Here is a 12,037-nt window from a genome sequence, read left to right as displayed (position 1 = left end):
TCAACCTAGTTAATCTAAAGTAATGTCCCTTGATAATGGCCTTTTTCTGATATCCAGGGTGTCTACTGTCAAAGTGAAGGATACTAGTGCAGTAGGTTGTTTTTTATAAATATTACTAGTGAACCTCCCCTTTTCCATGTCTTTCGAAACTTGAACATCCAAATAGTTAATTTTCATTTTGTCATGTGTCTGGAAGAATCTTAAAACAGTTGTAGCGTTGTTTAGATATTCAACAAGCAATCACATTCACCTATTGTGTGTTTCCAAATGATGAACACATCATCCAAAAAAAATGTAAATATAACTTGCCAGGATGAAATACCTCATTGCCAGAAATGAACTTCTTTTTCCAATAGGCAAATACACACATTTATACACACTTGTATTAACAGTGAGGGTGCCAGCATGTTGACAAGATGGACCTCTTCAGTACGCATTGATCTTCTCTAGGGATTTTTGTTTCTTTCTAGATTTGAGGCAATTTTTTTAAAGCCTTATCTTCTTGGAGAGCTTGTTCAAAATGCAGAACAAACTTCCCAAAAAAGAATAGATAGAACCAAATGGAGCTTGACGGAGGCGCACAAAAAAAAAAATCATACCTCTACTTTACCTCTATGGAGTAGTTTACATGGGTGGTTAGAAAGCTGAGGGGCAACTGACTGAAAATGAGACCCAACATTTAATTGCTGATGATTTTGGTCATCTGAATAGATTAGATGGTGTGAACTCCAGCAATTGCTGTGAAAGGCTATTTTTTTAATTAAAATTTACTTTCTGCAGTTAAAATATATATTTTATTAAGTAATAATGTAATGTAACATAATAGATCTATGCTGCCATTATAATATATTAGATATTGTTGGCTGCTAATGCAACAGTCACACAGAAACAGCAAGAGGGCTAAAGGCTTGATTTACTGAGAAGGATTTGGAAAGGTTAGGGGTAAGCAGTTTTTCACTAATTGTGAAATCCATTTCTATTTCAGAGACTGCCCCAATGCAGTGCTTTATCCAAAGGGGTGCAATACCACAGTGGACTGTGACTGAGGGTTACTGCATATGCTAATAAGGCATTCCAGGGAGTAGATTTTGCTATTTATCCATAAACTGTCCCCTGAAAATGCCTACAGTAAGGTATTTATGCAAATGAGCAATTCAGAGAATCACTTGACTGTGTAAGGTAGCATGGTTGGCCATATTAATTAACACAGTCAAAAGCTGTCAGTTACACTTTACTTTCAATGGGTTAAATCATGTTAAAGGTAAGCGCCAGGGAGTATGGTGCACTTATAGTGGTGAGGGTGTGTGCCTGTTTCTGTATGTGTGCAGTTGCGTGTGTGAATTTATGCAGAGGGATGATTGAGTCACTTTACACTAATAGAGCAAATGTTTTTACATCACAACACACTTTGTAAACAATAGGAAAAATAAAATTCTAATGTGCGGCATTATTGACTGACTGCAAGGATCTGTGATTTACGAGTGCAGAATCAACACTAAATGGATACATCACAGATGTTCTCTCAACTCAGGGACAAGTAACATATATGTGAATGTGTGTGTGTGTGTGTGTGTGTGTGTGTGTGTGTGTGTGCGTGTGTGTGTGTGTGTGTGTGTGTGTGTGTGTGTGTGTGTGTGTGTGTGTGTGTGTGTGCATGTGTCTGTATGTGTCTGTGTGTGTATGTGTGTCTGAATGTGTATTGGTGAGTAAAAAAGCGAATGGTGAGGCAGTTCATGTGACAATGTGATGCATAGATTGCCAGAGAAGATTACTGAGAGAAAATGCTAATTTGCATTCATGGTAATTATCTGTGATTCAGAAACAGGCAAATCTGCTGAATATGTGGTGTTTCCTCATCATGGCTAACTCATCTCTAAAGTGCATTTTCTTAGATTGCAAAATAATTCCCTTTGGCCACAGATCTTACTGCTCATAGTAGGATTCTTTCTGAATCCCAAAGAAAGTGATTTCTCATACTTATGTCAAATGTGTTTCTTTTTTTTTTAATTTACAGTACATATATTAAGCTACACATTTAGCTTAGTTTGCGCTCTGTAAGTTTAGTATTTTACTAGATTCAGAAGATTAATATGTTTGACAAACCTTCATCTTATAAGTATGGGGAACTGTGCTGTTAAGACAGTTAAGTGCTGGCTACACAACAACTCAGATTTCCTGCTGAGTATGCTCACGTAGGAATCAATCATGTAACACAATATGTTTAACTTTGACTTTGACTAATAATCTACCATGTTCCAGCATCTACAAAAAATCTCCTAAAGGAGTTTTCCATTCCACTCTTTACTCAACATAATAAGGCCATCCTCTAATCATCCATCAAAATATTTGCCCTGGCTCTTCTACTTCCTCCTATCCATACACCAGCACACAGCAAACTCATATGTATTTAATCCATAGTCAATTGTATAATATCTTACAACAAACCCATACATTGTCTGTTCAGTCTCCACTTTCACAAACTATACACTACAATACTTTATTCACCTTCACCTACTAAATCTTAAGAAAAAATTGTAATCTCTGTTTATGAGGGTTAAAGACATCCAATTCTTAATATCCTTCCTATCAGTATTTTTTTCAATGTACTAGGCTATAAACCAAGGGTTTTGACACTCCACTTTCATTAAGCTACTTACAGAGTCCAGCTGCCAATCCTCCAACACTGAGCAAAACTGCTAAGTGATCTCTTCAATCTCCAAAGTCCATAACAGATAAATGTTTTTTAAAGCTTGCTTAATTTCAAAAAGATGCTTCTTCTTGCATGATCCTAGGCAAATTCCTTTTAGAAAAACATTCTAGTTATATATGCTCACCATAAACAATTGGCAGGCATAGTTTATCCACCTGCATTACTGCTTTCTTCTCACAAAACAACCTTATCATTCTCATCCATCAAACAGACCCTAATATTCATTTTCTTAAACTGTTAAATCTATTTAGCTAACATAACAGAAGCGTCCCCTTTTTTCCCTTTCAGCACTATAACTGTTTTTTTAATCACAGCCCCCCATTGTGTTACCTTTTTTTCATATACTTTTCAAAGCTATCCACTACATCTACATGTTGCTGCATAGCTCCATGGAATCCTCCCACTGCATGCATAGATTGCTTTTCAACCTCTCACGTATATTTCTTCAAACACCAGTATTTCCTCTTATTTTTTTTTCCTTTTAATTCTAACCATCAGTCTGTCTAATTACAATAAATACCTCATACATTTTGAAGAATTTTGCAAAACTTGTGCATATCTTTTTAAAAGTCTTTCTTAGGTAACATTGTGCAGTGCTTTCTGGGCCTACCTATAAAATACATTTCTTATATGATAGCAAATTGTCTTGCAATATAAGAATAAGACATCTGCTATCTTTTTCCTATAATTCCCAAAATAATAACAGAGAAAAAAATCTATTTTGTAGCAATGTCTACTTGCTTATATGTAAAGCCCTTTACACAAATAATGTAAAAATCCTTTATCTCCAGTTTATCACTTAAATCTTCTCATCTCATAATGTCTTGTCCTTTTTTTCTTTCAAGTGGATGTTAAACTCTCCAGTCCATTATTTATGACCTGCTGAAATTAAAAGGTTCATTGTTTTAAAGGAATCAGGCATTTTTTCTATCAGTGATACATCAATGCTAGTTAACTGTGTCTGCATCCCTTCTATTCATAAAGAGCATGCTACTATCTTTCCATCCTTTGTTAGTATTACATTTTAAATCTCATCTTCATCCCCATCAGCCTCAAAAATACTGACATTCCTCTTGGTTAAAGTAGAAAGCCATCTTACCACCACATCTAATTAAAATGCAGTCCCTTTCCCTACACTATAAACAACCTAACATTTTGAAGACAAACTAAATCCGCATGCAGCTCCTTACCAATTCAAAAATCAGAAGATATTTTATTTAAGAAACTTTTTTTTATTAAGGCAGGGGGTATTCTTTTTCATTATTCTTTATGCTGTTCCATCTTTTTTTCATTCTTTCTCTCGTTTTGTTTTGTTGTTTTGTTCTTTTCCACTTTTCAGTCTTTCCTCCACAGACTGCCCATATTCTTTTTATATTAAATGGTTCCCATTCCATATTCTTATCAATACTTAGCTCCTCTTTGTTAATGTCTATTTCAGAAAATTCAGAAACAAATGAAACTTTTTTCTCTTTAGAACAATTGTCAACCACCTTAATTATAGTGTCTTCAGTGATAATACTATGAATGTACAAGAGGTAGGGCTGGTATTCTTTTTATCCCAAATAAGTAAAAAAAATATCAAAGCCACATGTATAAGTAAAAAAAATATCAAAGCCACATGTATAAGTAAAAAAAAATATCAAAGCCACATGTATCAGTAAAAAAAAATATCAAAGCCACATGTATAGCACTGTTTTTGAATATTGCTCCAGTAATAGCCATATTTCTCGCATAAGTCACATCTCCATTTGGGACACTGTGCAGACTTATGCAGTAATTCAACACAAGTTTAACAGGCTTTGGCTTGCAAAACAGAAATGCTGAAATCTACAATTATTAACTCTGATCACGTTAGGTAGATGTACAACTTGTTCATTATAGACTTCAAGACCATTAATAAGAGCTATCGTCTAATCCACACACCTATCAAACCCATATCTGTTAGGTCAAATAAGTTTTCCTGATCCTTTTTAGGTACTTTCTAGATATCCATTTCCCACAGAACATCAGTGACAAACTGCATAAATATATGTTTTATATGTACAATACTGGAGCCTTACCCAACGAACTCGATTCATATTAGCAAAAGCAATTTCTTATTAAATTCAGTCATGCATTTATATTCAGTTAAAAGAAATTAGTAAATACATCCTCCTTTCTGATGAAAATAAAGTTGTAAATATTTCACCATAACTTCCCGTGGCTGCAGTGCAGTCTAGAAAAAATGTAACATAATTTGGTAGGTGTCTCTGCTTGCACATAAAATGTCAAGAGCTGCATCCGGGTGCTTCCACACAGATGTGACAGCCTGTCCATTATATCACTTCCACTCTCCCTGGGACAGTTTTTTTCTCCATTTTTATCAACATTAGCAGATTGAGTTCTTTTTTTTTTTTTATCATAGTTCTTTCCCCATTTATGACGGTCTACAGTGTATCGACATGCAATTACAAACTCGTTCCTGCCATCTTGCTGGGAAAAATTTCCATTTTGTTTTAAACAAATGTCACCCTTGTCAGTACAAGTACAACATCAGGTCAACTGTAAAAACAGCAAACAAATGTAATAAAATTTACTATTCAACAAAGCATAAATAAATAATCTCCAAAAGTAACTTTATAATTACAATCATAGAGTTATGCTTAAGTTAGATCACAAGGACAAAATATATTTACAGTTTTTGATTTGAAAGAATGTTATGTTTGGCTTTATTTTAGTGGATGATATAGTATTTAATGGTTCTTTCTCATAAGATTTTAAAGAAAGTGTGGCTAGCCAAAATGAACATATAGGCACTGCAGAATAAATTGAAATTATTGACAAAATGGATTGCCGTGAATTCCTATATTTTTTGTACACCAATTCGTGAGACCAGAAGAGCGGTGTTTAGGCTTGGGATAGGCAGGCTGAGTTTTCTTGCCAAGAGGAGATATTCTCATCACAGTGGTTTTCACTACAACATACATGTGGCAAAGGCGTTGTTGTTGCAAGGCATATGACTCTTCAGTATTTCTATGAGGAATGTAAGAGGTCGCTCCCAACTGATTAATATAAAGAAGGCAATTCTGATGCTTAAGAGTGAGTTTAGTCCTGTGGAAATACTCCAAGAAATAGATGTTTTAGATAGTTTACTGTTACATATTAGATTGCCATTTAGACGATTGAATATGTGCGAAAATCATTTTCTCGAACTGAGAGTTCGATCACCACAGTGTCAAAGTTGACATGAGTGAACAGTCGCTATTGTCAGCTTCAACATTGAGGTGCAGATCTCACTATAGTGGGGATTGGGAAATGTACCCTTACCCTCACTGTAGTGCGATCTCGGAGTTTATATATATAGGTAGGGGAGTGTGGGGGCACAGCCACTCAGATGCGGGGGTGCAGAGTGCTTGCCCCCCTGCAAACATTATTGTTAGTTGTGGGCAGAAGTGAGCATTTCAGCAAAGTCAATATTCAACATTGCTGAAATGCTCCGTTCGATATTTTGGTTGTTCGGTATTTTGATTTCTGACAATATTTGTCAAAAATCATTGCGTTCATCTAAATGACTTTCACAAATATGATAGTAAACCATTTTAGACATGCATTAGTGGAGTGAAGAGACTGAAGGCAAGTGGTGAATTAAAGCCAGTAGTTGGCAAGGAAGGTCTTTATTTTATTCAAGAAGTATAAAGAAGGGGAGTGGAGCCAAGACGGCTAACTGAGAGCAGTGGATTTTGAGAGCTCCATTAACTAGCATAATAATATAGGAACATTTTATTATTTTCAAGTTTAAAACATCAGAATTCTATAGATAAGCTATTGAACTACAGAAATATCAATTTTGATGAAAATATACAAAAATTATCCTGTCAAGTAACTTGGAGATATATTGAGTCACTGAATATGAACAACTCAAGGAATTCTCATCCAGATGCTGCTTTGAAATAAGAACTGCAATTGATGACATCTACCTTACAGGAACTATCTTTGAAGATGGATGGCTTTAAAAATGACTTAGAAAACCTCAAATTCAATTCTCAAAAACAGACTGATACTCTTAAGGAACTATTACAGCAACACCATACAGAAATAACAAATATGGATACTTTTCTAAATGACATTGAAGGGATACTCAAAGAGGAAGAACTCCAAAAAGAATTTCTGCTTAAACAGAATAAATGGCTGCTTAACAAAATAGATGACTTAGAAAACGGGAAAGGGAAACAACATAAGGATCTTTGGTCTGCCTGAAAACACTGAAGGCGTAGACATTATTTCATTCATAACAAAATGGATTCCTGAATTTTTAGACTTGAAAGAGGGACTTTCATTTGGGATTGAAAGGGCACATAGAGCACTGAAGAAACCTACTTCTAACTCAACAAATACTCCACCTAGATCCATAGTTATTATATTTCTTCCATTTCTGGACAAGGAACTAATATTACAATCTGCTTGGAGAAAATCGCCCTTAAAATACAATCAAAGCCTGATAAGGTTTGAGTATGATTATTCTTCCAGAAAACTAGAACAAAAGAAAAAAGTCTGGCCAATAATAAAACTGTTGAAACAAAACAAAAGCTTTCCAGCCAAGATAAAAATACTTTTTGCCAATGAGATGAGAACATTTAATGACTTAGAAGAAGCTACTATATTCATCAAAAACAGCAACATTGTGTCTATCCCAGAAGAAAAGGAATGGATGGCTCCTACTTTTAAAAGAATAAAAGAAACAAATCCTTGGACTGATGCTAGAAAGAAGAAACAAAAAACTGATTTCAAGATAGCTGTCCCAAACAATAACTCTTACAACTACATCTCTCAAAGTATAAACTGATATGGTACAACACTTGTCATCTGTTTTTATTTTAAAAAAAGAAGGGATTCTTAAACAACTCAGAAACAGTAATGATTTATTCAGAATGTTCAAAGAGTCCAATAATTATTCACAAACAAAGGTAGGTCAAGATGGGTTACTATTTACGTTATATATAAGCCAAACAAAGCAACATATAATACAAACATAGAAGTCTCTATTCCCCTACTTGGCCTTGGTGAGTGCTTGTCTTGTTCATTTTTCATTGATTTTACTTGTAATGGTTTGAATGATTGGTTCACTGGCTCAACGGGGTGCCATTCATTAGAGTTCAGACTCAGGTGTAGCAAGTTGGCATTGTGTATGATGGCAGTGACAGCAGAATGATTTGAGGAAAGGGAGAAGATGCCGTCATGGAGACTAATGCCTTCTTCAGTTAAAGTATGATTTAATAATATCATGTATATCCTGGTTAAATAATAGTAGCAAGCTCTTAGTACAAATGCCATCATTATTTTGTTTAAATATCGTTAATATAAATTATGGCGAGTGTCTCTGGTGCAACAGCTGTATTGGTCGATCCTGATATGGTGCGCATGTATGCAGCTGTGTCTGGCAGCTAGAACAAATGTCATTATTATTGTGGTTAAACATAGTTGATATCAATTATGGCAGGTATCATAGCTTCGAGTGCTGTTTGATCAATCCTGATATGGTTTGCGTGGATGTAGCCGTATATGGCAACTAGTACAAATGTCATTATTATTATGTCAAAACATAATTAATATCAATTATTGCAGGTATCATGGCTTTGAATGCTGTTTGATTGGGCCTGGCATGGTGTGGGTGGATGCAACTGTGTCTGACGGCTGTTGTGTGTTGCCGTTTTCATCTCCGTGAAGCTGTGGGTTGTGGCTTGTTCTCAGGGATTGCTGTTGCTTGTGTGTTGGGGGAAATTTTTGGAGTTTTGGCCTGGGTCCGGGGGTGGGGGGGTGGATGGAGCAGTGGTTTGGGATGTTTTGACGGGGGGTGGTTTGTTTGTGTGTCTGCTGAGTGAGAGGTGGGAGGGCTTGAGGTGTGTGCTGTCCTTTGTTGTGGCGGCTTATTGGTAGTTTTTTTTTTTTTTTTTTATGGTCTGTTTGCTCTCTGTTCTTTTCCTGGATGCTGCTTCACTGAAAGGGAAGGAGTTTGGGCTTGGGGTTAGAGTTAAGTGAAGCTTTGCTTCAGGTGCATCGCAAAACTCTGGTTTGCAGTACACAGACACTAACAGAAACAGATGCTCCCAGGTTGCTATGGTAATGGGACAGAATGATGATAATGCTTAATGGCTCTGAGGAGCCTCAGAGATGATTCTTGGCAATGACGTTTTTGGTTTAAAAAATATATAATAAAAGGGCTGTTTTAAACCACATGTACACATATTGATGTTCTCCCAACACTTCGCTTAGCTCATTAAGTTGAGTCTTGATAAAAAAAAAACACACACACACACATACACACACACACACACACACACACACACACACACACACACACACACACACACACACACACACACACACACACACAGTAGTTATGTAATGTATGATTTTAGTAAATCTAGACATAAAATATATAATCGTCATATAAGATAAAGCATTCTGCTGAATATAGATATTAAAGACAGGATTTAATAACATGGGCTTATGTATAATAACGCTACTGTCTTAACTTGTCATAAATGACATACACTACATTGAAAATTAAGTGGAAGCATGATGATTTTCTTATATATGTAAATATGCATAACAAGTCATGTAATTGCTTTAACTTGAATTGTAGTTTTTGTATCCAATCTTGACCATATGGTTACTAACGTAAATAATGTTTTATACATGACATCAAACTGACAAAGTTGTGTAAGAAAAAATAGAAGCCTGAACTTGAAATGTCACAGAATGTAACAATCGTATTCTAAACAAATAATATTAAATTGACAATAGACAGTTTAATAACATGGGCTTGAGTATAATGACACTACTGTTTTAACTTGTCATAAATTACATACACTATATTGAACATCAAGGGGAAGCATGATGATCTTTTTGTATAGATAAATGTGCATAACAAGTCATATAATTGCTTTAACTTGAATTGTGGTTTTGTAACACATCTCGACCATACATAATACTTATGCTGTTACCAAGGTAACTAATGTTTTATACATGAAATCAAACTGACAAAGTTGTTCAAGGAAAACAATAGAAGCATGAACTAGGAATGTCACAGGATGTAACAATCACATTCTGAACATATAGTATTCATTTTTTTTATGTAGGCAAAATGAATAGACGTCTCAGAGAGGGGGTCAGAGAACATATATACACAATCAATAAAGAGGATGAGAGAAATGCTTTGGCGAGACACATACTGAGTGTTGGTACAAGACATAATTTTAAGTTTAGGGTGCTAGAAATGATAAGAAAGACTGTTAGGCTGGGTGATATAAAAAATCTCACTGAGGAATGTGGGAAAAGATGGATTATGAGACTACAAGCCCATAGGGCACATGGGCTGAATGAAAAGGTGACTTTGAAACCATTCTTACCAGCAAGTCCCTATAGTCACTGATTTTTAAAGTTGTTTTATACATGATGATGATAAACACAGTTTTTATCTTAATATGTATTATATATTTATGTACTACTATTCATTTTATATATATATAAATATACATATATATATATATATATATATATATATATATATTGATGTTTTTGTTGAATTTACTATAATAAATTATTCATGAGATCTTTTAGATGATTGGATGGGGCTATTTGATGGGATATTTAAAAGGGAGCTGTTTTTTATGGCATTATTGAAGTCTGATGAAGCATATGTTATATGTGAAAGCATTTACTGTGACTGCAGTTTTTTACTATTAAAGCAGTTTGGAATACAGTTCGCTGTGGTGAGCCTTATTTGTTTTATACTAATTCTACGTTCTGATTCTTTTAAGGCTCTTCACCCAGGACCATTTTGTCTTTTTGCTGCTATTAAATTGACAATAATTACTCAGTTTAACCTTTGCTGATTATACAAAATAGAATGTTGCCATTTAAATCTAAAAACTTTCAGTATATGCCATAAAATGGCAATTTATGAATATGGAAAGGGAATTTGTAATCATTAATCACAATAAGTGAATTTGCTGTTTGTAACCTATAATTTTACTCTTTTTATAAAAATAAATGACAGATATGAAAATCCTTATGTGTAGGAAATGGGGGGGGAAGAGGGATGCCTGATAATTAAAATGCACTAGCTTTCATCAATGTTATATAAAACAAAATTAATGCTTTAAGTAAGTTAGCAACAAACAAAGTGATTACTTAAATGCTGGAAAACAATGAAATATAACTTCTGATACATCCAGTAAAGTACACTGTATTATAAACATCAGGCATAAATATTACCCTCTATTTATATTAACTAATACGTTTTGAAAGATTTCATCAGTGAGGGTGAATATGTAAATAACTGTGTGCTATAATCTTTTACTGAGGTTTTGTATATGATATCTCCTACTTTACTACGATTGAATTGCTTGTCATCTCTCTTTCATGTAAAAATTGCTTATAAAATAGACATTAATATTGTATTGAAATTATGTCTAATCTACAATAGTAGTATATCTGTTCAAAATAATATAAATATTGCTTATTCCTATTACAAATAGTCTCCATATGATAATTTAATTTATGGAGCTCAGATGTTCTGGATTGTCAAGGTATGAGTGATAATCTGATAGACTTAGGTTTATCCATCAGATTAGGAATGCTTTTCATTCCATGGCTAGTGTGGATCATAGTTTTGTTAACATTTATTAATTTAAATGTGTTTTTTCACAACAACATTTTTAGTATGCTTGACCAAAACGTCACTTTATTGGTAAACACTCAAAGTATAAAACTGATAATTTCCTTTAAAAGCTCAAACATATACTTTATAGTTATCTGAGGAAAATGTTTAATAGTCACAATAAAGCAAAAATACATAGTCTAAATAACCTAAGATGGATTTAACTGTATTATCTTTACATACCAATGACTTAAACAATCTTAGCAAGAGATCAAATCTACTGAAATATTTAAAAATGAACAAAGCAAAAATTGTCTTCTTTCAAGATACTCATTTCAAAACAAATGACAATTACAAATAGAATCCTAAGGAATATATGATATTGGCACATTCCACTTATAAGACAAAGACAAATTTTATGAAAAACAAATGTGATTAATCCAGAAATCATTTATATGCATGAAGATAAAGAAGGCCTTATGGCATTAATAATAGTTAAATATAATAACAGAATATGGACCCTAGCCAATCTATACTGGTTCCCAGGCATTGGATCAGGAACTGTTAAAAAACACTTGGAATTAATTTCCAGTAATTATAAAGGCAACTTAATATTAGGAGGAGATTTTAACTGTATTTTTGATATTTCTGAAACTATAAATAAAAGTCCGCTGCATACATCTGCT

This window comes from Protopterus annectens, chromosome 4.part0 (assembly GCF_019279795.1).
Source record: "Protopterus annectens isolate FY-2018-M chromosome 4.part0, PAN1.0, whole genome shotgun sequence".
NCBI lineage: Eukaryota > Metazoa > Chordata > Ceratodontiformes > Protopteridae > Protopterus > Protopterus annectens.
This window is presented reverse-complemented; position numbering follows the sequence as displayed.